We start from the raw sequence: 25,609 nt of genomic DNA on the forward strand, positions 1-25,609 counted from the left end.
CCCAGTAATGAAAGCTGCCGTTCATCTATCCGTTTACTGAGTACCAGTCTTTGAACACATGTATAGATCCAATCATCTATATTAATCATATTAACAATAACCACGGGCTCAGTATCAGTATCATGTTTCACCGATATGAAACCTGATCACTAGCAAGGTTAGGGAAGTTGCCCCTAGTCACAGAGCTGGCAGTTTCAGATTGAGGTTGATACCCATGTGTGACTCCAAATCCGAAAGTCCTGACCATTTCCCCGTAACACTGCCCTCAAATAAACGTAATTCTCCTTCCCTCCTCCATCCTGATACATAAAAGTCATACTAGTAATCCCTGGTGATTGGAGTTTCACCAAATGGCTCTGATACACCTAGAGACATTTGCTTGACTACAGAAAGCCTTGGTTTCACACATGACACAGGCACTAATGTCCCCCCTCCGTCTCTTTCCCTCTTACCCTCTCCCTCTCTCCTTTTCTTCTACTCCTCACTTCCTTCTTCTCTCCTCTTCCCCACTCCTCTCCCTTGCCCTCTCTTCCTTGAGCTCCTTGAGCTTTCTGTCTCCTTGCTCTCCCTTCTCTCCCCTCCCTTCTCTCCCCTCCCTTCTCTCCCCTCCCTTCTCTCCCCTCCCTTCTCTCCCCTCCCTTCTCTCCCCTCCCTTCTCTCCCCTCCCTTCTCTCCCCTCCCTTCTCTCATTAGCCCAGCTCTCCCACCCACCCAACCCTGTAAGTAAGTTTACTTATTTGTTCACTTGTTTATATGATTTGGAAACAATGATAGCCACTTCTGTTTTATATACTGTGGAGGGAAAACGTTAAGTTTAATTTCTTTTTGAAAACAGTTAGTGGCTAGCCTGCATGGTAAGCTCTAGTTTATATTAAAGTAAATCTAATGATCAATTTAACTAACCAAACACAAATTGCAAAATGAATATTTTCAAGGTCATATAGTATATATGATTTGCTTACCATGAGCAAATCAAAATTTTAAAAACAATCGTTTATCTACCCACATCTATGATATAAAAAAAATAATTTTTTACCAACAATTTTAATCCCACAATTAACAAATACTGATACAAATGTTCGTTTCTTTGACCTGACTTTGTTTTGCCGGTTGGCACAGTATTTTATAGTTTGTTGATTTCCAGTAGATAATGGATTGAAACTGCTTTTAATAGTGTTGGTTACTGAAGCATGCTGTTACAATGTAACCTCAAGGTATCCCTCATAAATGTTGTGGAAAATCTCCTGTAGAACAGCAGTAAAGTAATTTGTCCTTGTTTATTCCCAGGAGAGCATATCCATACACTTTGTTCCTGTGATAGGATCCCTTAAGAATTGTCCTTTATAATGTTGATTTTGTAATTGTGGTCTGTTATTGCTGAAACCACCACATTTTCTGGTCTAATTCATAGACACTGAAACAATTGACCTTGGACACTATTGGCTTGTGGGAACGGCATTTTTAGGTACAGGCTTTCCTAAAATGATCACTCTATTTTCTGCTTTTCTACCCTACATTGTGTGTATTCATTTTCTATTTTATCCTTTTCTTAAATACTTCATTGAATTTCTGGCTTAGTGGCTTAGTCGTTCTTAAATATCTTTTGCTGCTAAGCACTTTGTACCTTTTCGGTAGCTTTTTTATTTAAAAAAAAATTAATGTTTATTTTTGAGAGAGACAGAGACAGAATGTGAGTGGCTTAGGGGCAGAGAGCGAGGGAGACACAGAATCGGAAGCAGGCTCCAGGCTCTGAGCTGTCAGCACAGAGCCCCACGCGGGGCTTGAACTCACGAGGCGTGAGATCATGACCTGAGCTTAAGTCGGACGCTCAATCAACTGAGCCACCCAGGTGCCCCTAGCTTTATTATTTTTCTATTCCAAAATTATAGCAAAAGAAAAGTCAGAATATATTGAAACAGAACTAAAGCATATCCACAGTTCTAACATCTAGTCTAAGCCTCTGTTAGTTTTGTTAAAAATGCTTTTAGGTCTTTTCTGTGTGAACGCATATAAATGATCTCTCCTGTACATATGTACATATTCCAAAAGACCTGCAGCTTCTGTTTTCCACTTAGCCATCCACACTCATGTGAATAACTGTGCCTCACTTCATCATACTTATATATATGTGCACACATACAAGCATAAATCTATCTCCCATCCTAATTTGAATAATTTAAAATAATTTCCTATCGTCTCAAGCTATAAATTACAGGTAGTGTATGGTACTTTAGCAAAATCTCTGACTTTTTCATACAATTGTTGAAAACTAGACGTTGCTGATTATTTGAAGGCAAAAATTACATTTTAGGTATTCCATTTGATGAATTGTTATTCAGCCAAACCTAATAAGCCTGAAGGTAAAATTGTTGTTAAATTGTATTTTACTATGTTTTTTTTAAGCCTCACTACTAGGGTAGATGTTTTCATTCCATATTGGACCACCTAATCATACAGCATTTCCATGGAAATTGTATTCTGTGACTGAAATTATGCTTCGGTAATTTCGTGTCCACATATTTAATTATTACAGTAATAATCCCCAAAGGATACATCATGGACCAACAAAGGTCTCATACAAGATGTACTATGTTTATGGGAAATGGAGAATTGGGTATATAATGTATTTTCCAGAACAGAATCACAGTATTATGTAACCATAGTCTGAACAATGCCTTAATATTGATTTTTTCAAAATTATGTGAGATAAGAACTTTGGATGTGACATTTTTATTTGGAGTAAAGCATTTATTTCTCCAGGACCTTGGGGTAATCTGCTTTTACATTCCCCTAAAGAAAGAGCAGCAGCATTGAGCTACAATTTCTGCAACAGCTGTCCCATCTAATTAGTTATCTATCATTAACATATATTTCTTGATCTAGGCGATCAAGTTGTAGAATAATTGGAGTAAGTAGGTTTAAATTTAGAGAGTTTGAATGGAATTTAGCACTCATATTTGCAATATGCCCAGTACTTACACACAGGGCTCAACACAAAATGGCTGCACATGCATTATAGTTACCTCAGGGAGCTTAAAAATAAGGAAACAAAAAAGACCTGGCCATGTCTCCTTAGTTTATGGTGGAACCAGACACTGCTGTGCTCTGTGTTCATTCCACAGTTACCTATTGTTCATAAAAACTTCAGGAAATTAAGTGTGATATATTTGCTGAAATGGTTTCCTCTTAAGTCATAGGTAAATTCTGGTTTTCATCTTTCCTTCTGCAAGTCTCCCTACCCCCTCAGCTCGATCTTACAACTCCACTGTATTTTTTTTTCATTCTGTAGGAAGGAGAGCTTGACACATTTGAACTTATTTTTGATTAATTAGGGTTGTGTGTGTGTGTGTGTGAGACAGAGAGAGGGAGAGAGAGAGAGAAAGAAAGAGAAAGAGAGAGCGTGCTAATTAGAAATTTATGGCTTCTGAAATGTTACCTGACATTACGAAAGAAGTTAGCACATTTGTTTTCATGGTAACAATAATTAAAATAAATTAGAATTACAGTAAAAGCCCTTTGTTGATATACAGGGTAATTGTTTTGCACCTGTTTATTTTTTCCCCCTCAAACCCAGGATTCCAGTCTCCTTTCTCTAGTAACTAAAATGCACTTTCATATACTACTTAAATCGTACCCACTCTGCTGGCTGCTCAATGGTATTGCCTTTTTCTTTCCTTTGCTATCTAATATATGCTATCTTGTATTATCATTTTTATGTCATTTTCTTCAATTTATGGCCTTTTCCATGCTGGTCCAAGTAATTGAAGGATATCTGGAGAAATTAATGAAACGTGGAGTATGGTACTACCGTAAATCCGTGAACGCTGTTATAGCCAGGGGTCCTCAGATAGGTTCTCCAATTGCCTGGAAAAACTGACCCTGCATCTCTAGTCTGACTACTTTTGCACTGTCTGCACAGCTTCCCATCTCAGACCTTTTCAACCCATAGAAACATCTGCTATGCCTACCCTTTTGTCCCTTCTGTATCTTCTTACTACCACCAGCAGAAACAATGTGTTTCTTTTCATAAATATTTATTGGGCACTCATTGGCCAGGCACTGATGGTTCTCGGTGCCAGGTATAACTTAACAAAACATGCACAGTTCAGTCTCCTGCAGATTATGGTCCATAACTAAAGAAGTATTCAATATGCTAGGTGGTGATGAGTCAATGAAGCTGAAAGTGCATTACGGGAGATAAACAATGACTATTATGCCTTTTGGGCAGGATGGTTAGGGGAAACAATGACAGTTGAGGAGAGTGGAAGTGATCCTTCCAGATACCCAAGCATGAGAGGTTGCACATGGAGGGAGCAGCAAACAGGAACACTGCAAGGTGAGATCATGCTTAGTTTATTTGAGCAAGATGCACAAAATACCGTTTTGTGTTTCATAGAGGAAACAGAATCGCTTAGGAATTTAATCATTTCACCTTGCAAATTAATGATGTGATTCCATCCATCTCTCTTCTTTGCCTCCTGCTACGACAGAACGGACAGAACGCTTCTCCTATCAGAAGCCAATTCCCCCTTCAGGAATATTGTCTCCATCTAGTAAGAAATCTTAACCCCATGTTAGTCTGTGTTTTGTATTTTATCTTCTTCCTCTACTCTAGATTTCCTATTAACATACTCTTGTTCTAAAAGTAAAATAAAATGTTACAAATCTTAGGCCAAGTGTATACCCTCTTTTAGCTATTGTACTTCTGAGAGAGCATCAGTGATGAAATCATGGCTAATAATTAATAAATCATTTGAATAACCATGTATGTTTTATATTAAACACCAACTTCAAGTCTTAAAGTAGAAGTATTTCTAGTCACAACAATGACGAAATTCCATTAACCAGAATACTGGTCCCCCCCACCCCCCGCCATGGCTAATATGTTAGTATTTTTCTATCAATTTGAAGTACATGAATGTATCTAAGAAGTGCACAGCCTGTGTGTAGCTTAAGTATCTGATTTTCATGTAAGAGATGGGAGATAGTCTTATAATCCTTGGTTTTAGGGGTTGAGTTGACTAGAACTTGCTGAATATGCTTTAGCAGTATTTTCATCCTAAAATAATTTTATCTGAAGTAGACATAAGAAAGTTTTACAAACTCAAGTATTTCAAAACGTACACATCTGAATCTCTAGAAATCCTAATAGGTGAGCAATAGGAACTTTCAAAATATCAAGAGCTAAAAGCTTCAGTCTACAAGGCTTTTATACTTGGGTTTCTGTACATTTTCCTTGTGTTTGATAAGTTGCAAAGCTTCTACTTTATATCCAAGAGACTTTGAGTAGTAAAACTTATTTAAGTATTAAAAATATAGTCTAAAGAAAGTATAATATCAATATATATGCTATTAGATAAGTCAGAGACTTTGTAAAAATGTATTTGAAATAATATAATGTAGTTTAAAATTTTGCTCTTTAATTTTGTCTTTTCTGGAATATCCGTTATATTTCCTTGTAATGGCATTTTTACTATTTATTCTAAAACTGTGTCCCATTGTCTCATTAGATTATGGGGACATTCAGGATAATGTAAATATAAATATACATGCTGTAATAATAATACAAACATAGTAATATACAATTATAAAATATGTAATAATGTTTAATTATAATATGCATAATAGTTTATCATATACAAATACTTTATTTTTATTTAAGGATTTTTAACTTTTAATTCTAGTGTAGTTAACATACGGTGTTATTTTAGTTTTAGGTGTACAATATTGTGCTTCAACAATTCTGTATGTTTCTCAGTCTTGATAAGTGTACTCTTTAATCCCCTCTACCTACTTCTACTTCACCCGTCCCCTCCCTCAACCCCCGCTCTGGTAACCCTCTGTTCTCTATAGTTAAGAGTTTGGTGTTGGTTTGTCTCTCTTTTAAAATGCATTTGTTTTGTTTCTTAAATTCAACATATAAGTGAAATCATATGGTAGTTGTCTTTGGTTTATTTCACTTAGCATTATACTCTCTAGATCCATCCATGTTGTTGCAAATGGCTGAATATATATTCATATACATAATATATGAATATTATAGAATATGGAATATATATATATATATATATATATATATATAATATATGTACACACACACACACACACACACACACACACACCCCACCACCACTTCTTTATCCATTCATCTGTTGATGGACACTTAGGCTGCTTGCATAGTTTGGCTATTATAAATAATGCTGCAATGAAAATAGGGGTGCGTATATCTTTTCAAATTAGTGTCTTCATATTCTCTGGGTAAATACCCACTAGTGCAATTACTGGATCATAGGGTAGTTTTATTTTTAAATTGTGAGGAACCTCCATACTGTCCTCCACAGTGTCTGCATCAGTTTACATCCCCACCAATAGAGCATGAAGGTTTCTTTTTTGCCACATCCTTGTCAACACTTGTCTCTTGAGGTTTTGGTTTTAGCTATTCTGACGGGTGTGAGGTGATATCTCAATGTGGTTTTGATTTGCATTTCCTTGATGATGGATATGTTCAACATCATTTCATGTGTCTGTTGGCCATCTGCATATCTTCCTTGGAGAAATGTCTGTTTGTGCCTTCTTCCCATTTTTAATTGGATTATTTTGTTTTGGTGGGTTGAGTTATAGGAGGTTTTTAAAATATATTTTGGATACTAACCCTTTATATACACACACACACACACACACATATATATATATATATATATATATATACACATATATATATATATACATACATACACACACACACACATATATATATATATTCAGCCTTTTAGTTTTGTTGATTAGTTCCTTCACTGTGCAGAAGCTTTTAATTTTGATATAGTCCCAATAGTTTATTTTTGCATTTGTTTCCCATGCCTCAGGAGACCTATCTAGAAAGGATTTACTACAAGCAATGTCACAGAAATTACTGCCTGTGCACTCTTCTAGGATTTTCATGGTCTCAGATCTCACATATAGGTCTTTAATCCATTTAGAGGTTTGTGTGTGTGTGTGTGTGTGTGTGTGAGTGATGTAACAAGTGGTCCGTTTTCATTCCTGTGCATGTAGCTATTCAGTTTCCCCCACAGCTATTGTTGAAGAGACTCTTTTTCCCATTGCATATTCTTGCCTTCTCTGTCAAAGTTTAATTGAGCATATAATTGTGGATTTCTTTCTGGACTTTCTATTCTATTTTTGTTGGTACACATGTCTATTTTGGTGTCAGTACCATACTCTTGTGATAATTAACAGCTTTGTAATATGACTTGAAGTCTGGAATTGTGATACCTCCAGTTTGGTTTTCTTTTTCAAGATTGTTTTGGCTATTCAGGGTCTTTTGAGGTTCCATACAAGTTTTGAGAATTATCTGTTCTAGTTCTATGAAAAATGCTATTAGTGTTTTTATAGGGATTACACTAAATCTGTAGATTACTATGGGTACTGTCGACATTTTAATACTTGTTTTTCCAATCCATGATGGTGGAATGTGTTTCTATTTCTTTGTGTCATCCTCAGTTTCTTTCATCGAAGGTTTATAGTTTTTAGAGTACAAGTTTTTCACCTCCTTGGTCAAATTTATTCCTAGGTATTTTATTCTTTTGGTGAAATTGTAAAATGGGATTGTTTTCTTAATTTCTCTTTCTGTCACTTCATTATTAGTGTATAAAAATGCAACAGGTTTCTGTTCATTGATTTTTGTATCCTTAGACTTAACTGAATTCACTTGTCAGTTCTAGTAGTTTTTTGGTAGCGTCTTCAGGGTTTTCTATATATAGTATGTCATTTGCAAATAGTGAAAGCCTTACTGCTTCCTTACCAATTAGGATACCTGTTGTTTTTGTTGTCTGATCGCTATAGCTAGGACTTCTAGTACTATGTAGAATAAAAATGGTGAGAGTGGATACCCTCGTCTTGTCCTGATATTAGGGGAAATCTGCTCAGTTTTTCCCCACTGAGTATGATGTTAGCTGGGGGTTTTTCATATAAGGCCTTATATATAGAAGTCTGTTTCCTTTAGACCTGACTTTGTTGAGGGTTTTTAGCATGAATGGGTGTTGTATTTTGTCAAATGCTTTTTCTGCATCTGTTGAAATGATCATATAGTCTTTATCCTTTCTCTTGTTGATGTGATACATATTGATTGATTTGCAAATACTGAACCACATCTGCATCCCAGGAATAGATCCCACTTGATCATGATGAATGTTTTTTTTTTAATGTATTATTGGATTCGGTTTGCTAATAGTTTGTTGAGGATTTTGCATCTATGTTCTTTAGAGATATTGGCCTATAGTTTTCTTTCTTTCATAGCATTTTTATCTCGATTTGGTATAAGAGTAATGCTGGCTTCACAGAATACCTTTGGAAGTTTTCTTTCTATTTTATGAAAAACTTTGAGAAGTGTAGGTAGTAATTCTTCTGTAAGTGTTTTATAGAATTCACCTGTGAAGCCATCTGCTTCTGGAATTTTGTTTTTTTGGAAGTTATTTGATGGATTCAATTTCCTTGCTGATCAGCAGTCTGTTCAAAATTCCTATTGCTTCAGTTTGGGTAGGTAGGTTTCTAGGAATTTATCTGTTTCTTCTAAGTTGTCCAATTCACTAGCATCCAATTTTTCATACTATTCTTACAATCATTTGTATTTCTGTGGTGTCAGTTGTTATTTCTTCTCTTTCATTTGTGACTTTATGAGTCTTCTCTTTTTTTAATACTCTTTTAAGTGTAAGGGAAGTTAAGGAAGAAATAACCTCCAACTTGCAATCTTTTCAATTTCTTTAAAATGTTTTGCATGAACCTCATTATTTATAAATATAGCAACAAATTTTAAGTTGATTGCAGAATTGATATGTTAATAACCTAAAAGAACAAATTCATTTTTAAGAATGTTTTTATGTGAAAATTAAACATGCTAATGATAAATTATAGACATAAGACATCAGCTCATTCACCTGCTTCAGATTCTGTGTCTCCCTCTCTCCTGGACCCTCACCAGCTCACCTCACCTCTTTCTCTTTCTCTCACTCTCTCTCTCTCAAAAATAAATAAATATTTAAAAACTAAAAAAAAAAAAAAAGCGGGGATTCCTGGGTGGCTCAGTAGGTTAAGCATCTCACTTCTGCTCAGGTCATGATTTTATGGTGTGAGTTTGAGCCCCGCGTCGGGCTGTGCTGACAGCTCAGAGCCTGGAGCCTGCTTTGGATTCTGTGTCTCCCTCTCTCTCTGCCCCCCCCCCCCCCCGTTCACACTCTGTTTCTCTCTCTCTCAAAAATAAATAAGCATTGACTAATTTCGCTTAGCATAATACCCTCTAGTTCCATCCACGTAGTTGCAAATGGCAAGATTTCATTCTTTTTGATTGCTGAATAATACTCCATAGTGTGTGTGTGTGTGTGTGTGTGTGTGTGTGTGTGTGTGTGTGTATACCACATTTTCTTTATCCATTCATCCATCGATGGACATTTGGGCTCTTTCTACATAGGCTATTATTGATAGTGCTGCTATAAACATTGGGGTGCCTACCTGTATCCCTTGGATAAATACCTAGTAGTGTAATTGCTGGGTCATAGGTAGTTCTTTTTTTTTATTTTTTGAGGAACCTCCATACTGTTTTCCAGAGTGGCTGCACCAGTTTGCATTGCCACCAAGAATGCAAAAGAGATCCTCTTTCTCCACATCCTCTCCAACATCTGTTATTGCCTGAGTTGTTAACGTTAGCCATTCTGATAGGTGTAAGGTGGTATCTCATTATGGTTTTGATTTGTATTTCCCTGAGGATGAGTGATGTGGAGCATTTTTTCATGTGTCGGTTGGCCATCTGGACGTCTTCTTTGGAGAAATGTCTCTTCATGTCTTTTGCCATTTCTTCACTGGATTACTTTTTTTTTGGGTGTTGAGTTTGATAAGTTCTTTATAGATTTTGGATACTAATCCTTTATCTGATATGTCGCTTGCAAATATCTTCTCCCATTCCGTCGGTTGCCTTTTAATTTTGCTTATTGTTTCCTTTGCTGTGCAGAAGCTTTGTACTTTGATGAGGTCCCAATAGTTCATTTTTGCTTTTGTTTCCCTTGCCTCCAGAGACATGTTGAGTAAGAAGTTGCTGCAGCCAAGGTCAAAGAGGTTTTTCCCTACTTTCTCCTCTAGGATTTATGCTAAATGAAGTTAGTCAGAGAAAGACAAATATCGTATGATTTCACTCATATGAGGACTTTAAGATATAAAACAGATGAATATGGGAAGGGAGGCAAAAAATAATATAAAAACAGGGAGGGGGACAAAACAGAAGAGATTCTTAAATACAGAGAACAAACAGTGGGAAGGTGGGTTGGTTAAATGGATAAGGGACATTAAGGATTCTACTCCTGGAATCCTTGTTGCACTATATGCTAACTAACTTGGATGTAAATTAAAAATAAATAAAATATTTAAATAAATAAGTAAACATGAAAAATATTTCAAATAAAAAAAGACATCAGCTAATTCAAGTTATTTATGTACTTTCACATAAGATGTATTATAGAAAAGCATCTTCAACTAAGATGCCCTTGTAGTACTGGAAATATAAGTATATATGGAACAGAGTTAACATTTTCAAGGAATTATCAATGAAATGGAAAGAGACTGATGGTGTGGATTTCAAATGTGGTAGGGAAGGAATGGGCATCTAGAGTTTTAGCTGCAATATTTTGTTCATGAGGCAGCTCTAGCTGTGACTGGGGGATGGATAGAATTTAAATAAACCCAGATGATGCAAAGGGGGTCCTAGAAAAAAAAATACAGTATCAGAAAAGAAGCAGAAATGAGAATTCAAATAGGGTGTTTGACAATCAGGTGACTAAGGATTTGGTCCTAGTTGAGGATTCTCAAAGCCCATCTTGGGAGATGAAATTTGGTAAAAAGACCTCAGATTTTCATTTATCCACATAATGAGTACATCACTCAAAAGATATATTATCTCACTTATAAAGGGTAAAATATTTATAATATTTATAAAATATTTTATTTATAAATAAATAAATTTATAAATAAATATTTATAAATATTTATATATTATTTATATAAATATTTATATATTATATATAAATATAAATATTCATAAATAAATTTATAAATAAATAATATTTATTTATTATATATTTAATTTATTATTTATATATTTATATATTTATTAATAAATATATAATATTTATAAAAATTTATAAAATAAAGGGTAAAAACCCAAGGATGATTGCAAAACAATCTAATTCTAAAACAAAATATTTAAAGTTTTCTATATTTTCCCCATAAAATAAACAGGTATTTTTATCATATTAACCTTTAAATTATTTTAAAATCATTTAGTAAATTCATTTAGTAAATTAATCCAGCATTGTTTGTTCTTTGTCTCCTTTTTTTCTTTTTTGGTCCATCTCTGTTTCTTTTTAATTTTTTTGAATATTTATTTATTTTTGAGATAAAGAGACAGAGCACAAGTCAGGGAGGGGCACACAGAGAGGGAGACGCAGAATCCAAAGCAGGCTCCAGGTTCTAAGCTGTCAGCACAGAGACCGACGCAGGGTTTGAACCCACAAACTATGAGATCACGACGTGAGCCAAAGTCGGTCGCTTAACCGAATGAGCCACCCAGGTGCCCCTCTTTTTCTTTAATGGCCGTATAGCTAACATGCAGTGTCATATTAGTTTCAGGTGTACAATATGGACAGGCATCTTTTTACTTGCACAGAAGAACATTGGGTGCCTGCGATACATTTCTTTACAAATTTACTGGAATTCTTGTTTTTTTGTTTTTTGGTCAGAGGAAGATACTGATTCTTACCTGTTAATCTCTTTTCCTTCAGTATCCGTAGATGTACGTAAACTTTAAAAACAAAGTCTTTTCTTTGCTCTACACTAGATCAGTCTGATCAGGAGACAACTTCGTGTGCAGCTCTGCTCGTCCACTAACTCATGAAGTAATTTTCTACAAATAATGTAAATTGAAAGATGGCAAACCTTATGCCCCTCTTTCAAGTGGGGTTAATCGCAGCTAATTTCAACTCTTCAAAATTTTGACAACCTAATAAATATTTAGAACATGTAAAATTGTAAGGTGTCCTAAAAAATGAAGTACTTTATAGCTTAATTTAGGTTTTAGAGAAATGTTGGATCTATTTTATCCCATAGGTTTTAATACTCCATGTAAGGGTCTTGAACCAATTTTTACCTTCGGAATCTGAAGTCTGGTTATAGGGTGAAGAGATCATTCAGGAGGGATGGGAAGAAAATATTCTGTCATGTCATTTACAGCAATTTAAAGGATCCAGATTTGAAGCTCCTGGGTATTTGGTCGGTTGACTGTCAGAGTCTTTTTTTTTTTTTCTTTTTCTTTAATTTCTTCATTTATTTTGAGAGACCTAGACGGTGAGAGTGGGGGGAGGGGCAGAGCGAGAAAGGGAGGCAGACAATCGCAAGCAGGCTTGCACTGTTCCAGGTGAAGCCCAACATGGGGCTTGAACTCATGAAACCGTGAGATCATGACCTGAGCCGAAACCAAAAGTCAGAGGCTTACCTGACCGAGCCAGTGTCAGACTCTTGATTTTGGCTCAGGTCATGATCCCAGGGTTGTGGGATGCTCTCCTGTGTCCAGCTCCATGCTGAGCACTGAAGGCAGAGAGTGCTTAAGATTCTCTTTTTCCCTCTTCCCCTCTACCCCCCCTCATGCAGTTTCACTCTCTCTCTAAAAAAATAAAAATAATAAAGTATTTAATTTTGATTGTAAATTGCAAATTTTAATTTTAATGGTAAATTGCAAGAGTATTAGGAAAAAAATGTTCCTTTGTGAGCCCTTTTCTCCTCACCCATGAGCTTGCCCTGAAAAAATGAGCTCACCCTGAACTTACACAGATGATATTAAGTGTGCATTTTTCTCCCTAACTGTGGAAATTAACTGAATTCAGTAAGAAAAATAGGAAATCAGCGTCTTCCTACTTAATAGCAATTTGTTTTCATGCAATTCATCTTAGCATTAAGTGCGTCAACACATAAACGACATACTGATTATCCATCTACCTAACAAACTGACTTCATATGTAAGAAATATCAACCATCACTGTTTAGATTAAATGTTCAGTTTCTTAGAGATTTTCGTGTGTTTTCTCCTCTCTACAGCTCTTTGGTGGAGTTTAAGATTTTATACACCTAATGCCCTTCTAAGCACTTATCACTGTATCAGTTACCAGTTAAAACATGAGCAGAAGTACATTATTGAGTAGATATCTGTCTGGGAAAAATGAGCCAAGAAGGAAGAAGTAAAGTTCTCAGATTGAGCTGTTAACTGGGGGACGAGGTGTTTTAGTACTTGATCAAACTTAATGACAAGCCAACGTTCAGGGCCTATGGCTGGAATAAAGTTCACTCAGGCCAAAATTCAGTGGATAACTAATGGACAATTGTAAGCCCTTGGTCAACCCCAATGAGACGCAGTATTATTATCACGACTTGGCCAAAATTGTAAAGTTTGATCATACCGAGTGCTATCAGGGATTTGTGTCAACAAAGCTGTTATACGCTGTTGTTGGGAAGCCAAGTTGGGGCAAGAACTTCGGAAGAAATTTGCACTGTCTTGTTAGCATGTGCAGGGTTCACGAATCCACAATTACACGAATCTACCAAGTCACGCCAATACTCTTGCACACGTAGACTGAAGATATGGAAGTACCGTATGAAGTGGCAAAATATAGAAGCCACCCAAATGCTGGTAAAAAATATAATGGGAAAAATGGTGGTACAGACCTATAACGGTATATCTCAGGGGCATGGAAACAAAACAGAAAACTGGAGCTACAAGCGGCAGCATTGATGAGTCTTAGAAACATAACACCGGGTGAGAAAAAAAGTCTCCGAGTACCATGTTCAGGATAATTCTATTTTTGCAACTATCAAAGGCAAATAAAAATCAAAACGACGTAGGTTGTGAGGTACATGTACTCTACACAGGGAATAAGTTGATGTTTAAATATCTTAAGGATGAGGAGTGTAAAAGTCAGGATTGTTTACGCTGGGAGAAGGCAGACAGATGGGATATGGGGTGAACACACAGGTGGCCGTAACAGTATTGGTAATGTTCTAGTTCTTAAGTCTGTTGTTGGTTTCACGGGTGGTCATTTCATTGTATGCTTCGTTCAGATCTTTCAAATATTCTGAATGAATGTAACATTACGTTAATAAATTTAGATGAGAAATCAGGTGAGTTTAGTGGCCACAGTAAATGTCACAGGATAGACTGGATTATATTTGCGTATTGTTTTATGTGGCAGAAAGAGAATTTCATTTACTGGCTAATAGCCTTGATCATGTTTAAATTTAGGCATTGATTTCTGCTTAAATGACTAATCTTCCTGTCCCAAGGAAGAAATAGAAGGAAAGAACTAATTAGAAAGCTTCTTCTAGGATCTCTTCGATGTTCTACTTAGACCAAGTGGATTCATTATTTTTTGTCTAAAAACTCTTGTTTTATATTCATTTATTTGCTATTGTGGAATATGTCAGGTGAGCATAAAAATGAGTCCTCAGGAGAACCAAGTATTTATACGTAAAGGGTGGGAATAGAGATGACACCCGAAGAAATCTTACTTTCATGTGAATAGCTCTCTCCTCTGCCATAGGAGTTTTCACGAAGCGTTAAATAGCAAACTGACTTTCAGGGTAATTTCATAACTTCTGGGATGTTATTTGAATCTGTACATGGCATTAAAATGCTCACAAGACTTTCATTGAATTGCTGCTGCTCTTAACGTCTGACTTAGGATTGCCTTGCCTTCTCTTTGACATTCTTGAATATTTACAGTGTCACTCATGCACTTTTTTAATATGAAAACATCATAAGCCTTAAAAACAACCACATCAGCAACAGGCTTGACATGATACACTGCTTCACAGCAAAGCTACAACATCTATGGGAAATGCTGATCTGTGGAAATATCTTGCTACCTGTTCAGACAAAGCCTAGAATTCTAAAAGTTTTTTCTCCCTTTTTGTCTGAAAACTCTCTAATGAAAATGCACTAGATGATATCTACAGCACTAAATATCAAATATGATTGCTTTTCAGTAGTATTTGCATTTACATTTATTCAGTTTAACAAATTATTAAAATACAAATTTCTATTCTTTTTGTAGGCATGAGGGCTATAAGAAAGTCAAATTTATATTTCAATAACAAAAATAACGTTTACATGGAAGAAGAAAAGTGTAAGAATCACATTTTCAGATGTACATTTTTTTCATATTGTGTGGTAAAGCATTTGGTATTATTATATAATTTAATATTTATGAATCTACAATAATACTGTACTACTGTTATTAACAGTCTGATTTACAAAGGGAAAACTCGAGAGTTAGACACGTTAAATGATCTATGCCAACCACATTTACACAGTGGAAAAATAATCTGAGTGCAATCTTTCCTACTAAAACCAATTAGGATTCTGCTCACCATGCCTCTGTGAAAAGAGATTGGGCACAGATAACAATCTGGGCTACTTTCATAAGTATACATGTAAGTTGTTGGAATTCATTTCTAATTAAGGAATTGAAATTTAAATGTCTTCATTTTTTTATGCTTCATTCACCATCTGCCTTTATCATTTAACCATTTGTTAAAGCTCAGTGTTTCCAAATGATGCTGATGAAAGCCTTTATAACTTATCTCTGAAGATTTTAATATTAGTGACCAACATTTTTATATCTTCTTTTTAAACTTTGTGAGGGTATTTTTGTTGCCCCATAGAATACCTCCCGGAAACTCTACCTGAGATCAGTTTATGTTTACATAAGATAAGACTCCTCCAGAAAGAACAGATTTAAATGCATCCAATATATCTCATGCTTCCTTTTCTTCGGAAAAGCAGTGTCTATAAGAGAGGGCTTTGAATTTAGGATTAGGAAAGTCCCTTGTCACCAGAGTGGAGGCGAGTAGGTGAAAGGAATTAAGAGAACACTTGTCATGATGAGCACTGAATGATGTATAGAATTGTTGAATCACTCTATTGTGTATCTGCAACTAATAGGACACTGTATATTAACTATACTGGAATTAAAATTTAAAAAACTTGATAAAAAAAATCAGTGTTATTTTTAAAGGAGTTTAATTAGTTGGGGTACAGTAGAAAGATAGCCACACAAAGGTATATCTCCATTTAGGAAACCATAATACATGGAAATCTGTATATGTTTGGGAAAATGCACAGGGTGGCAGAGAAGCTGTTAATTTCCATTTTAAATCACAAATGGGAAAGTCAAAGGAGGGCATGTCTGTAAACTGGAGTCTTGAAAATGCATTCATTATTTTTTGGCAGTCAAGAGTATTTCCTTCTGTTTTTGCCTTTTCATTTCTCCCGGTTGTTCTTTCCATTTGTTGTTTTACTCTACCTCTTGTATACTGGGAAGAACAGTATCAGTTTGTTTCTTTTATATACTATATAAAAAAGAAGGCTGATCCGTGGCCCCTCAGCGACCATGAGTTTCCATGCAAATGAAGGACAATTTTTCTTGCTACTGAATCTCTTAATATGTTTATAATTCTGAGTCTCTGGGAAATCCTGCTTTCTTTTCACACATTGCATTCAACTACCTTATACTCCCCTTCTATTGACAGGTCAGAATCATTGTCTCTTATTTGAAAACAAATTTATTTCTTTGGAAAAATAATACTCAGTAGATTTGTGTTAAGTATAGTTAATATTTTCCATACTATTACACTATTCCAGAAGTGTGAATTCTCTATCTATAATGCTTTCATAACTAAGAATATGGGCATAAAGAGTAATAGAGGGAAATATGTTTAAACTCAATGAGAAATATTTTACAAGTTTGGACTCAATATATATGTAGTCAGACCTTTACATACTAAAATAATAAAATCTATGCATTCCTTTGTATTACATATTATCCATTACCAAATAATATAAAAATTTTTTTAACGTTATTTATTATTGAGAGACAGACAGACACAGAGCATGAGCAGGGGAGGGTCCGCAAGATAGAGAGACACAGAATCTGAAGCAGGCTCCAGGCTCTGAGCTGTCAGCACAGGGCCGAACACGGGGCTCGAACTCACAAACCGCGAGATCATGACCTGAGCTGAAGTCGGAGGCTTAACCGACTGAGCCACCCAGGCGCCCCCGAAATCATTTTAAATAAGAATCTGTATGTATTAGTTTTCCTGTAGAGAATAATTCCAGTAGAAGTTTCCAGTTGCTAATTATGTAGGAAATTAGCTCCTTGATACCCACAGCATTTTATATTTAAATATGGTAAATAATGGAAATATTACTTTTTTAGGGAGATTAGAGGTAACCTTTAAGTTTTTATTTATTTGTTTTTTTAATTTATTTTTTTTCAATTTACATCCAAGTTAGTTAGCACATAGTGCACTAATGATTTCAGGAGTCGAATCCAGTGCTCATCCCGGCAGGTGTCTTCCTTAATGCCCCTTGACCATTTAGCCCATCCCCCTACCCAGAACCCCTCCAGAAACCCTCAGCTTGTTCTCTATATTTGAGTCTCTTATGTTTTGTCCCTCTCCCTGTTTTATATTATCTTTTCTTCCCTTCCCTTATGTTTGTCTGTTTGTATCTTAAATTCCAATTCCACATATGAGTGAAATCATATGATATTTGTCCTTCTCTAATTGCTCTCTGCACAGTACATGCTAGTTCTATCCACGTTGTTGCGAATGGCAAGATTTCATTCTTTTTGACTGCCGACTAATATTCCATTGTATGTATATACCACTTCTTCTTTATCCATTCATCTGTCGATGGATATTTGGGCTAAGTTTTGTTTAAATGAAAACTGTTGTCATATATTTCATTGAATTCCTGAAAACCTCTTCAGAGTGAAATATTACTTAAGTTGCCAGGTCCATTAGTAATGAACATTGTGACTGCCCTGAATCTCTGCAGAATCGTCTTTGGATTTTCTCCCCAGCACTGACCCTCACCTGTCTTTTATCACAGGAGCACAAGAACATGTTTTCCATTAGTACAGGAAAATGTGATGACACACGATTTTCCTTTTGCAAACTTCACTTCACTGAACTAAGCCCCAACAGCACAAATATTCCAGTGCCTTTTAAGATATGTACACTTTTTAGTCTGGGTTTGAAATATTAGAAAACAAATGTGTTACTACTTTACTAACGTTTTGAAACAAATGTATTTTAATGCTAACTTAAAAGGGATGTGTTAAATTGCCACATATAAACATACATGATAAATGCAAATTAGCATTTTCTCAGAAATTTTAAAGTATAAGAGAAATTATTTCTCATGCAAGATTTGTTTGTATAAAAATCATTCACATTAACATGGAAACAATGGTGACAAAAATATCTGTATCATTTGATTGCACGTTTCCAAAAAATTATATGTGGGATCATGAGAATTTTCTAGCTTAGCTATTCTGAAGCGTTCCCACTTTCCTTTGGTAATAAGGCAAACCTTACATTTCCTTAAAATAGATTTACAATAATATTCTTTTATGTAGTAGTACTTTCTTAGTATACGATTAAATTTATAAGAAATTTTAAGATATCATTTATTGGAAAAAGTTAGAATGTGCCTGTAAAATAAGCAAGCTATTCTGCCCACAAAATTCTTATTTGAAATGAATAAGGAGGCTTTGAAATTTATCTTCTACTTTCTCATTCTACAAATTATATCTTAGCTTTTTTTATATTGAATATTTTGTGCCTGCGGTGTTGTGTGTGTGCGCATATAAAAATAACATTTCTGTGGAAATATTATGGTAATTTAAGTTCTCCAAAAGGGGAGACACCAGCTAACATACCACTCTATGGATTTTAATAGAATTTTACCTGCTTTTATATATTCATTCTCTGTGGGACTCTGTAAATTTATTTTTAAATTTCATAAGATGTAGAATCTCTGAATATTTTACTGCAGATATTATTTTTGTATATTGAGTATATGTCTTATAAAATAAGCATTTCTTTCACTAGATCGTTTTGCTACTGTATCCTGGAGAATTAGTTCTTACTTTTCCAAAGAGCAGCCAAATTGGTATTTAGAAATGTCATCCTAAGAATTGTAATGTTTTCTAATATATTATAGAAAATATTCCATCCTTTTATTTGCTTTACTTTAGTTCTCCTAATTATGTTGAGGCAATATGTCTCATTAGTTTGGTGATGCAGTTTTGAAAAGCAAATAAACCTTTACTCCATTTACTCTTTGGAGTCTCCTTGGATTGAGCTCTGAACTCAACTTAGGCAGCTTAGAAATCTGTGTATTTGGCCCGGTTCTTTTACATTCACTCCAATACTTTCCCTTCAATTATCCAAGAATCAAATACCCTTGGATGGCTTGCTAATACCACAATACAACATCCACTCTTTATTTCTCTTTCCAGACCAATCATGCTTTTCAACTGCGATAATATTATCTTTTATTTTATACTGAAAGCATTTTAAATTTTTTTTTTTTTCAACATTTTTTATTTATTTTTGGGACAGAGAGAGACAGAGCATGAACGGGGGAGGGGCAGAAAGAGAGGGAGACACAGAATCGGAAACAGGCTCCAGGCTCCGAGCCATCAGCCCAGAGCCTGACGCGGGGCTCGAACTCACGGACCGCGAGATCGTGACCTGGCTGAAGTCGGACGCTTAACCGACTGCGCCACCCAGGCGCCCCACTGAAAGCATTTTAGTTATTACTGTACCATCATTTGTATATCATTGCCTATCTTCAGAAATTGATTCAAGGATACAAAACTGCTGATTCAAAGGGGCACGTGCACCCCAATGTTTATAGCAGCACTCTCAACAATAGCCAAATTATGGAAAGAGCCCAAATGTCCATTGACTGATGAATGAATAAAGAAGATGTGGTGTATATATATACACAATGGAATACAACTCAGTGATGAAAAAGAATGAAATATTGCCATTGGCAACAGTGTGGATAGAACTAGAGAGTATTATGCTAAGCAAAATAGGTCGAGAAAGACAGATATCATATGATTTCACTCATGTAGAATTTAAGAACCGTAACAGATGAACATAAGAGAAGGGAACAAAAAATAAGATAAAAACAGAGAGGGAGACAAACCATAAGAGACTCTTAAGTACAGAGAACAAGCTGAGGGTTGCTGCAGGGGAGGTGGTTGGGGGGATGGGTTAAATGGGTGATGGGTATTAAGAAGGGCACTTTTTGGGATGAGCACTGGATGTCATATACTGAAAGAGATGAATCACTGGGTTTTATTTCTGAAGCCAAGACTACACTGTATGTTAACTAACATGAACTTAAATTAAAAAAAAAGGAAATTGATTATATTTATATTGATAATTATTATTTCCTGCATCATTCATTTTTCTGTCAATGTTGAATAATTATATATTGACCATTTGTGTTTAGGTCCGAAAAGCTAAAGCTAGGTACTGTATATACAGTAATAAATCTAATGAAGTCATTGCCTTCATGGAGCTTAGAGTCCAGTAAATAGGGAAATACAATTCAAATCCTATTTATTTTCCTTATGAATATGTCTTGTCTGATATCCATCACCTAAATAAATTTCTATTATTTTCCTATCAGTAATTCAAGCCCATGTATGGTATAGTCTCCAGGCTTGCTTCCAATGATTCCTAAATACTGGCATCAGCAATTTTGTTTTTCCCCTAATAAAAGACTTTTTCTGACTCCCTGTTTCCTATTATACTGAAGACTCGAAACCACTTTTCCTTTCTTTTAAAGCATGGCTTCATTGATCCACTCTTTTATTTGTGTGTCTGTATACTCATTTGTTACATTTTTGAGTGCGTATATATAACCAGGCTCTACCCTTTAGCATTATGGGGATTGGCATTGGATGAGACTCTGTCTTACTCTCAGGGAGTTTGCAGGCTAGCAGGAAGAGGATGTGTAAATCTGTAGTCCCAATCTAGTGTGAGATCGGCCATGTTTGGAAGATCTGGAGAAAGTGATTTATCACTTACAAAATCAGGAGAGTTGTGGAGAGTTTCCAGGAGGCAGGCTGTTGTAAATAGAGAGAAAATAGGCGTGAGCCTCGCACACTGCGTGGTTTAGAGAGAGAATTGTGGAGAGGTTCAGGGGAAACACTGATCGACCTAATCTCCTATTACACTTTTCCAACTAAGTGAAATATTAACACATATTTTGTGGTTAAGAAAATCAAATAATATTGACTAAACAAAAGTTAGCCTTGATAGCTCCTTCCACTATATTCTCATTTTCAGAAGTTATTGATTACTATTTTCAGGTTGGTTTTTTTTTTTTTTTTTTTTTTTGCATCTTTCCAGATCTCCATGTGAATAGAATTTGCAACTCATTGTTAAATTGGATTTCTCTAGTATATAAGTTTTCATCTCTGATCACTTATAAATTTGAGTTTTCTCCAGGCATGTGTTAACCTTTATTGTTTCATGACTGTAGAAAAAGATCAATGTAAATCAGATCAGAGAAAGACCATGTGTATGTGGAAACTTGATACATTATAGAGGTGATAATTCAATTCACATAGGGGAAGAAAGGCTATTTACCTTCCAATAGCCTACCATTGACCAGAAGCCTTACCAATACATGAGTCAATTAACACGGTTTTTGTATGTTATATGTATTATATACTGCATTCTTACAAAAAACATGATAGAGAAAAGAAAATATCACTAAAGGAAAAGAAAATGCATTTATAGTCTTACACTGTAAAAAATCCACATATAAGGAGAGCTGCATAGTTCAAACCCAGGCTGTTCAAGGGTCAACTGTACATTTATACATGTGCTTATTTTAGCAAATCTTGTTACTTTTTCTAGATGAACTTTACGGGTGGTATCATCCTGAATGGTAAAATGTGTGTCTCTAAAAACCGTTAACTTTGTTACTTCGAAACTGAATGAGGTTCCCCAAACTTTCAGGTATTGCTAATGACTTTCAGGTATTGAAGACCACTTTCTTCGAATGTGTGGTGACAGAGATGTCAAGTTTGGGACTTGGGGGTTCTTGCAGAACAAAAAATGTCTGCAGTTCTGGAAAACTTTCTACCTGTATTGTTCTGCATATTGGATAGCCACGAATATTTCTTCTTTAGAAAATTCGGTTAGGCATATATTTAAAGTTATTGATATGCTCTCTGCTTTTTTTTTCATTTAGTTTATGCTTCCTATAAGTTATTTGCAGTACATTCTAGGGCAATTCCTTGACTTTATTTTTGAGCTAACAAGTTTACTCTTCAGTTATAACCATTTCGTTGTTCTGCTCACCTCTTGTACGAAAGACCAAATCCTAATTTCCAAAATCTGTTTAACTTTCTATTGATACAAAATTCTCTTCCAACTCTCTGAGGTTATTAATAATATCTAAAGTTTTATACTTTGTGTTTTTTTTTATTTTTTGAGTTTTATTTATTTATTTTGAGAGAGAGAGAGAGAGAGAGAGCATGAGCAGGGGAGGGACAGAGATAGAGAGATAGAATGAGAGGGAGAGAATCCCAAGCAGGCTCCACACTGTCAGTGCAGAGCCTGACACGGGGATCAAACTCACAAACCTCGAGATCATGACTAGAGCCGAAATCAAGAGTTGGTCACTTAACTGACTGAGCCACCCAGGCGCCCCTGTACTTTGTTTCTTTAACTCTATTTCTTTGAGTGGAATACTTTGTTTAATTTGGTCCTGCTTCTCTATGGTTTGGCTTTTCTCAATTGTTTTGTTGAATTTAATGTTTAAGATTTCTAGTTATATAATTTGTCTTAATAAACTCAGGCTATCATAGAAAAATCCCATAGACTCACATAGCCTTTCCTCTGTCCAAGTGTGGAGAGGGACAGAGTGATAGAGGGCCAATGGGGCAGAGGGAAAAGAGGGGGGGAAGAGAGCGAGCTCTCTTACTCTTCTCATAAGGGCCACTAATCCAATCATGAGGACTTCACTGGCATGACCTAATCTAATCATAATCACCTCCCAAAGGCCTCATCTCCAAATACCATTGCTTAGGGGTTAGGGCATCAACATGTAAATTTGGTGTGAAAAGAGACACAGACATTCAGTGCATGGCAGTACTTTATGGATGAAATTAATAAAGCTAACTATAGTTTTTTTTGTTTTGTTTTTTGGTTTTTTTTGCTCATTTTTTCATGGCATTCTTTCTCCATACTTTTTTTTTTTGACCCATTATATTTAAAATGAATTTCTTGTAGACAGCATGTATTTGGGGCATGCTTTTATAACCAATTTAACAATATTTGTCTTTTAATTGATAAGCTTAAACCATTTACCATGTTGATCTTTTTTTAGTGGCAGACTAAGCGGGCAGGGCTCCAAGATCATTAATCACAGGTTGTAGTATAATTTCCACAGGATTAAAAATAACCCATTAACCAATAGGAGCATGTAACCCGAAATAAGCATCAGTTTCATCAGGAGAAGGTGTTCAGAGATACATGCACTTTATGCAAATTCTTAAGAATTCCAGACTAAGTTTTTGATATCCTCGAGCAACCAGAGCATGAATATCACCCAGGTAATAAATACCATGTTTTGGAAGGTGTAACGGTTGAACAGGCATCTGCATGAGAGGAAATTTAATCAAGAGGAAATTTAATCAACATGTGAAAAAATGCCTAACTTTAATGGTCATCTTAGATATGCATTTTAAAATAATGATTCAATACCTTTCCAAATTTATTAGATTAGCAAACATGGAAAGTCTCATAGTACAAGTGTGATGAAAATGTAGAAAAATGGGAACTACTTCCTTTGGAGAGCAATTTGGTCCCCTACGATAAAATCACATTGTGCCTAACAGTCTCCTAGTATCGCCATTTAACCGGTTCAAATAGTGTAGAAACCTCCCAGCACATCCCTTATAGAACTATCGTAAATATTTTCTCTATAGATCTCAAAAACCTTAGATGGTGTTAAAATTTTTGTTTCAATATTAAACAATTAAAAAAAACAGAGGGGCGCCTGAGTGGCTCAGTCGGTTAAGCGTCTGATTTCGGCTCAGGTCATGATCTCACAGCTTGTGAGTTCAAGCCCTGTGTTGGGTTTGTGCTGACAGTTCAGAGTCTGGAGCCTGCTTTGGATTCTGTGTCTCCCTCTCTCTCTGTCCCTCCCCACCCCTTCTCTCTCAACAACAAATAAACAATAAAATTTTTTTTTAAACTCAAGAGAAGGAACCTCTAGGCTATTTATCATACTTTTCCACTTTCTTTCCTTTCTTCTTTTCTTGATGCTCTAAGATTCCTTCTTCTACCACTTTCATTTTAGAAACTGTCCTGTAGCCATCTTTTAGCATAGGATTGCTGGTGACAGATTCTTAGTTTCCTTTCACCTTAGACTGTCTTCATAAGTTCTTCATCCCTAAAGGACATTTGTTCATGATAAAGAATCTGGACTGATGATTCTTTTTCAGCACTTAAAAAATGTTGAGCCATGATCTATCAGCTTTGATGGTTTCTTATGAGAAATCTGCCATTGAATTGGTTTTCCCCTGTAGGTAGGGGGATATTTACTCTGGCTGCTTTTAAGATTTTCTCTTCGTCTTGAGTTTTCAGAAGTTTTACTATGATGTGTCTTTGTATGATTTGCCTTGAATTTATCTTCTTTGCCATTTGCTCACCTTCTTGAATCTGTAGGTTTATAGTTGTTGTCATTATTCCTTCTAGTGCTTTTTCAGCCCTGACCTCTGTGTCCTCTTTTTTTCTAGGCCTTCAGTGATGTGACCCTTAGACTCTTGTACCAGTTCTGCAAGCCCCAGGAATTCCATTCATTTCTTCTCATTCTGTTTTCTGTGTTCATTGGATAATTTCTGTTTTCTAAGTGCGATTGTTTTTTCCCTTCTCTTCCCTCTATTGTATTATCAACCCCATCCAATTCCTTTTGTTTAATTTTGGTTCCTGTACTTTTCACTTCCAAAGTTCCTCTTGGATTCTTCTTTATATTTTATTTCTTTACTGGGAATTTCTATTTCCTGCTGAGAGTTTCTATGTTTTTATGTTCCCAGTACATTTGTAATTACTTGTTGAAGCATTTCTATGATGGTATCTTTAAAATCCTTGTCAGATCGTTCCGACATCTATGTCATTCCGGTGCCGATGTCTGTTGATCATCCTTCCTCATTCAGGTTTGATTTTCCAGGTTCTTGGTATGATGAGTGGTTTCCTATTGAAATCTGAACTTTGGGTATCATGAGACTCTGGATCTCATTTAGAGCTTTTGTTTTATCTGGCTTGCTCTGACACCATCCCAGTAGGTGAAGGGGTACACCACCTTGGTAATTCCAGGTTTTCATGAAAGTCCACTTTCCCTATTTAGCCTCTGCCATCACACGTGGGTGAGAGGCTCCTCCTGACTGCTGGGATTCAGGCTTCCCACCAGGCCTCTTCTGGTGTCATCCCACTGAGAGTGGAGGAGTGTGTTGTTATTACGACTCCGTTGATGGCCTGGTGTGGTTTTACACTCTTCCATGCTTTCCCACAGCTCTCGGATACTATGTTCTCTTTTCCCACTTTCTTTTCCATCTTACTATTTCAGTTAGCTTAGTTTCTAATAATCTACAAGTTCATGATTCATTCTGTGGATGTGTTGCGTCGACTGGTGATCCCTGTC

This window comes from Panthera leo, chromosome D3, assembly GCF_018350215.1.
Source record: "Panthera leo isolate Ple1 chromosome D3, P.leo_Ple1_pat1.1, whole genome shotgun sequence".
In the NCBI taxonomy this organism is placed as follows: domain Eukaryota; kingdom Metazoa; phylum Chordata; class Mammalia; order Carnivora; family Felidae; genus Panthera; species Panthera leo.